Source organism: Hylobates moloch, unplaced genomic scaffold, assembly GCF_009828535.3.
Source record: "Hylobates moloch isolate HMO894 unplaced genomic scaffold, HMol_V3 SCAFFOLD_5, whole genome shotgun sequence".
NCBI lineage: Eukaryota > Metazoa > Chordata > Mammalia > Primates > Hylobatidae > Hylobates > Hylobates moloch.
Window position 1 is genome coordinate 46,066,301 of NW_026652280.1, and position 6,818 is coordinate 46,073,118.

Here is a 6,818-nt window from a genome sequence, read left to right on the forward strand (position 1 = left end):
GGCACTGTTTATTGGGTTACATTCTTATATGTGACTTCATGCCAATATCACATTATTTCAATTAGTATGGTATTATTATAAATATTGAAATCAGGTAGTATAAGATCTTGAGCTTTGTTACTCTTTTTGAAGTTGTTTTAGCTTTTTAGGATTCACTGATTTTTCACATAAATGTCAGAATCAGCTTGCCAATTGATTTCTGCCCAAAAAGGGGGATGGTGAAGCTGCTGGTATATAATCTGTATCAAATCCTTCCACTATCTTCTCACTTGCATTATTTACAATGAAAAATCTGTAGTCATCCTCATCTTTGCCCTTTGTTCCTAACAAGCCATTTTTCTCCCTGGCTGCTTTTAAGATTTTTGATTTATCAGTGGTTTTGAGCAATTTTATTTTAAAATCTTTGGTATAGTTTGCTTTCTGTTTCTTTTACTTGCAGTTCATTGAGGTTCTTGCATCTGTGAATTTATAATTCTCACCAAATTTGGAAATGTTTCAGACATTATTTCTTCAAATGTCTTTTCTTTTTAGTAGTTAATCCTCACCATCCTTCCCAGTAACTAGATACATTCTAAGAAAAGGAATTATGTCTTTATTGCAGCACTGTAACACCATGATTAACCCAGGGCCTAGTACATATGACTCGTTGACCATTATCTGAATAAACTAATATATGTGTTTCCAAGTAATAAAGATACCATTTGTTTTACTCACTCATTTGCTTAGGCAGTGTGTATCTGAATATTACTATCTTTGGTTAGACACAATTAAGTGATTATATGTCACCAGTTTGGATTAATATAATTATCAGTCTTTCCCAAATTACCTCCAACCATCTCAGTCCAGGACACTACAACATAACTTCTCCATTTATCCTTGTATTTCTTTAAAGTCATTGTCACTCCTGTATATACAAGGATCATGGCAGAAAAAGGAAAAAGTGAGAGAAAAAGAAGTAAGGAGAGAGGAGAAGAGGCGAGATTCAGTTGGACTCTTCTTTTCAATGCTCTTATGATCAATATAAAATTTTCTGAGTTTCACATTCACAATGTTACACTTAGAGAAATTTTATTAACATTTTTATATATCAAAATAGTCAAATATTTGTTCATGTTAAGGACAATACACATGTAGAAATAGATGCTTCTTGGAAATGTGCCAATTATATTAATAACACTAGCTAACATTTGTTGATCACTTATACCATTGGCATGGTAACAAGTACTTGATTTAGTTATTACTTGCAACAATATTATAAATTATGTACTCTTGAGACAGCCAAATGACTTGGCAGACAAAAAGGGGTCCCCAGAGAATCTCCAACCCACCCTGCATGTGTTAACATCAGGTGGTTTTGTGTACATGAGGGAACCTGCCCAGGGCCTTGTCTGAGCATGCCCACATGTGCACTGGGGTGGAGTGCACCCATTGGGGTGTAGGCACAAGCTGGGAGAGGAGTCTGGCCTCTTCAGTTCCTGTGTGGTGGCCTGGAATAAATCTGTGAGGTGGGGGACCTAGCAGCAGGATTCCATCTTGCTTTGCTGAGGTATTATTATTTTTTTCTTTTTTTTGCCCAGTAAAATCCTGTTCTACTCACCCTTCAATGTGTCCATGTGTCTACATTTACTGGTCATGTGACAAGAACCTGATTTTAGCTGAACTAAGTAGCAAAATTTTGCAACATTTTGGCACCCAACGTGGGGCTTGAGAAAGGGTGAATAAGATGTAAACCAAACTATCTTTTGCTTTTTTGCTTCTGAGCCTTTTTGTCCTCTGACTTCTTCTGAGGGTAGAAGAAACTGTGCACCACACCACCCTACCCCAATGACTGCAGGCACCAGCAGCTCCCCCACCCCCCTCCCAGCTGGGGTTAGGAATCCATTTGTACAAGTCCAAGAGGTATCGCCCCCAGGCTCAACACTGCACTTTAAACTTTTTTCTACCTTTCCTCTAACCCTGAAAGCAGTTAGCACAGTCCTGCACTTAAGCTTTTCTTTTTTCCTATATCAGGTCAGGAGTTAACTTTTTTTTTTTTCTTTTGAGACGGAGTCTTGCTCTGTCGCCAGGCTGCAGTGCAGTGGCACAATCTCGGCTCACTGCAACCTCCGCCTCCTGGGTTCAAATGATTCTCCTGCCTCAGCCTCCCGAGTAGCTGGGATTACAGGTGCGTGCCACCACGCCCATCTAGTTTTTCTATTTTTAGTAGAGATGGGGTTTCACCCTGTTAGCCAGGCTGGTCTCGATCTCCTGACCTCGTGATCCACCCGCCTCAGCCTCCCAAAGTGCTAAGATTACAGGCGTGAGCCACTACGCCCAGCCAGGAGTTAACTTTTAAGAGAGAGGTTTTTTTTTGTTTGTTTTTAGAAGATGTTTTACTAGGCTAGGAAAGATAAGAATCACTGTTTATATCCTCTGTAAAGTTTTAATTATGAAAACGGATTTGTGAGGTTGGTCTTAAGCTGTAGCCAATCTGATGTGCTTTGCATAACTTTCTGTATGGTCAGTAGGAAGCTTTGCTGCAGGCTTCCATCTAGTTTTATGTTCTTGGAAATGTGACCTGTTAACCATGTGGCAGTGTTTTGTTTAGCCTCCCTCTTTTTACATTGGCGGCCAAGTTCAATCCTGGCTTTGGGAATGAGTCCTTTCTGGTTTGATATCTGCATAACTTTTGCTGTTTATTCTCTTCCCCTCCATGAACCACCTTGTATTTTCCTTTCTCTGAGCACCTGGGGGTCACCTGTGGTAAAGCCAGAAATATTGTCCACTTGGTGCAGCTAATGTCAAGTAACAAGGGATTTAAAAGGATTTTCTTAAAGAGCACGCAGCCTAATTAAAAGTGGATATCCAAGTTATAGGTATATTTAAAAAGCCTTTATGTTTTATTTTCTTGAATCTTGTTTTGCTGGCAAAAGGGTTTTTTCTCAGTCAACTGAATTCTTTTTCTCCATTTTGTCTTGCCACTCTTAATGCATGCACGAGAAGCCAACAATCCAATCAGGAGATTGGCAAATGAAAAATCTTATGGCTACCGGTTTTTTCCTTCCTGTTTGTGTAGTTATATATGTGTTGTGTGTGTGATGTCTATAAAAAGAACTCTAGTTAATTGGCCTAAAGGAAGACAAGTGCTTGGATCAAATATTTTTAAAGGGTGGATAAAAGCTGTGGTACCTTTCAGTTCCTGTGACTTTAATCTTTGAAAAATAAAAACAACCTTAAAGATTATTGGTAAAATGCAGATGTCACCAAAATGTAAATAGGTAGACTAAATTATATAGGTCAGATACTAGGTTTGATAAATTGTTTAAGGTTAGAAACTGCTTTTTTTGGTTTTTGAGAACTGTTCGATTTGCCTGCTTAACAATTGGTAAGGCCTGGGACATACGGAATTAACCACACCCTTAACTGTTCTGGAAGGAGTCAAACTTTGGCTGCACCTTATACATAATTAAAACAACTTACCAAGTTTTACATTAAAGTTAAAAATTGCTAGGAGTTACCATTATAACATGTAATTGAGAGTACTGGAAATAGATTTACATATGAAGTGTGCAAGAACAGTAAGGTGAATATTTAGTAAAGATTGTAAGAAGGTGGGGAGATGTAAATTCTTGCCTAGAGTTGGTTGAAGGATTGTTTTGAATTAGATAAGATAAAGCTGAAGGTTTAAACAAGTGACGGAAGGATTGTAAAAATCAATCTTGCAAAAATTCCGTGTGTGAATATATTGACTACATTCAAAAGGGTATAATATGGGTTTTCTGTAAATTGAGCATTGAAAGAAAAGCACAACTAGGTACTTTTAAGGCGCTAATCTGCTCTTTAGCAAAATTTGTAAAGGGTTTCATTTTTTGCTTTTTAAAATTTCTGAATCATCATTTTGGCAAGATAAATAATTTATAGTTATCTCAAATTCTATTTCATAGCATCAAGTGTCTTAAACCTCTAACAAATTTAACAGACTTCTCAATATCAACCTTCAGTTTCAAAATTGTCTTTCCTAATGCCTGGCTTTTGGATGCTACAGAGCACCCCTGGAGTTTCCAAAAGAGAGGTAGACAGGAGTATTTGACATGTTTAGTTACATGGGATTGCCAAAATGGTGTTCAATCTTATTTAGGTTACATTTTGGATGCATAATAATAATACATGTTCCAAAATTTAATGACATTTCTAAAATTCTAATGTCCGAGTATATGCTATCAATCGCAAGGTTGTTATGTTAAGTTATTGTGTACCATAGAGATAACCAAATTTATTTGCCAGTTGTTATTCTGACTATAACCACCCTGGACATTTTGTGCTTCAGAGATAATTGTTGTCTTGTTTTGACCCTCTTCAAAGCATGGTTTATAATCAACTATAGAACTTTGACAGATGCTCTCAAATGCAGATTTCTGATAATTTTGGAGATTGTAATACTAGAATAAAGGAAAAATGTACAGGACTCAACTCATGAAGAGCTGAAATGTTCACAAATATCAAGCAAAATAAGAATTAACTGAGTGGACTGAACTAATAGAAAACTGACTTAATCTTTTTGACTTTTCCTTGGAATATTGCTGATCCTTGTTTTGTTTTTCAGTAAGTCAAGGAAACTTAATTTGGGCTATTTACAGCCTTTAATAATTAAGAAAGCTATACTCCTGTCTAAACAAAATTTGGAGCATGTTTGTTTCTCTCTGTCTGGTTCCTCTAGAATGTGGAAACTATCTGTGAGTATTTTTAACTCATGGCAATATAGTTGTTTGCCTCAGTGTAATAAGAATGCATTTTCTTTTGCAACAGGGCACATTTGGAGAAACTGGTTGTTTTACCAAGGCTTTGACTGGAAGAGTATATTTCCCTTTAAGGAGACAAGCTCAACTTTCAGAGCCGATAAGAGCCCATTGGAAAAACTGGCCTCCTACCCTTGTTTATACAATCCCTGTACAGGGTTCCTAACTTGCTATGAGTAAAGATTGTCACTTTTCAACAGGCTCAGGAACCACATGCTCTTGGAACCTCAAAAAGAGAGGAGTTTACACAACTTACAGGTATTTGCGGATACAAACCCATGGCTGGGCTAGGCTTTAAAAGGTCTTATCTAAGATTCCTTGTGGAACAGAACAAAGCCAATCTAAAAGACCTACGTAGAAATAATTATTCTTGCTGCACATTGTGTAAATAAAAAGGCCAAGTATAAGACTAAAGTATATTTTGCAAAACAACACAGTCCTATCATGATCTGTTTTTAACAGAAATGAGGACTAGAGACAAATTATGTTGCACAACTTATCATACATTTGTCATTAAATTCTAGACTCAGTTGTTTTTTAAATTTTTGCCTACATTTTAAACCAATTGTTCTTATTCCTGTAAACCAACCAGCAATTTGCAGCTGCAGCTCAAAAGGAACAAGAGGGATTGTTAATATAAAAATCTGGATCAATATTCTAGTTCTGAGCAACTATCCTGCAAATCTTGCCAGTTTATGGAAATAAATAGGGTGCACATTACCTGGAGGTTTCCTTTTTGGGAAAGTAATACCAAAGGAGCTAACCAAAGTCAAGCCCCACACATGCAAATCTTAACAACATGACTATAGCCACCAGCTATCTGGGCATGTCACAAGAGATCCTTTTCTCTCCCTTGTTGGGGAAAGACTCAATTCCACAGCTTCACCTTAGCATTTGACTTATGAGAAGAAGTCCATACAACACCCCCAAAACACATTTTTGTCCCAAACTCAATTCCAAGCTTCAGGTGAAAGCCAAAGAAAGAGAACTAGATCTGAGGGATCCAGAGGCAGATGATAATGGAAGTTAAAAGGCATGTAGCAGGTGAGCATGACTAATTCCTGCCGATTAAGCCAAGCTTTCTGTTCCATAGATAAAGGTCATGCTAGTATCCATGGCATAAATGAGGTCTAGGGAATTCAGAGGCTACTGACAGCAGGGGAGATGGGGTGTATGTGGGTAAGAGCAGGTATTCTCACCCTTGTACCTCCTGTTAACATGGGTGAAATCTGCTTTGACACCCTGGGTGACACCCTTTTGTGGTCGCCAGGGCTCGGGGATACAAGGATGTAGGAAAGGAAAAAGATTACCTAGTTTTCTCTCCCTCAAGTACCCTGGGTATTTGCTAGGAAGAGAAAGAAACCAGAGATGCCTGCTCCCCACTTTCTAGATAAATAGCCATTCATCTTCAGTCTGTACCACTTTCAAATGTATCCTAAACCCCTGAGACTCCTCTGAAAAAAATGCCTTCTTTTTTCCTTTTTCCTCCTCTGTCCCCTCTTCACTAATAAGTAATTGTGTCTCTGTACTATGGGAAACTTCCCTCAGATGCATCCTCCAAATTGGGAAGAGTTAATTTCCCAAACCTTACACTGGTTGGCTTAGGATTGGGCTCAGGAGAATGGAATCCAGAAGCCTGACATGCCAGCAAAAGGGTAAATGGTTTTGTTTTGTTTTGTTTCTACCAGTTATGCTTTTGGCCTCCATTTCCCTGTGCAAACTGGTAAAAGGCATCAGGATTTTTCAGCTGTACTTACCCCACATTTATTTTGATACATGTTTTCTAATAACCCAGTTTGTCTTGTCACATTCAGGCCATCAAACTCCAAACAGTCATGCAACCGGAGCCTCAGACGATGGCCCCTTCTGCTGGGGACCCTTAGATAGGCCTCTCAGGGAGCTCTAACTGCCGTTTTCCCAAAACAGAACCCCCTGTTGGCAGGGAGCTGTTAAGATCAGCCTTTATCCTTATCCTTATCCTTACCCTTATCCTTATCCTTATCCTTATCCTTATCCTTATCCTTATCCTTATCCTTATCCTTA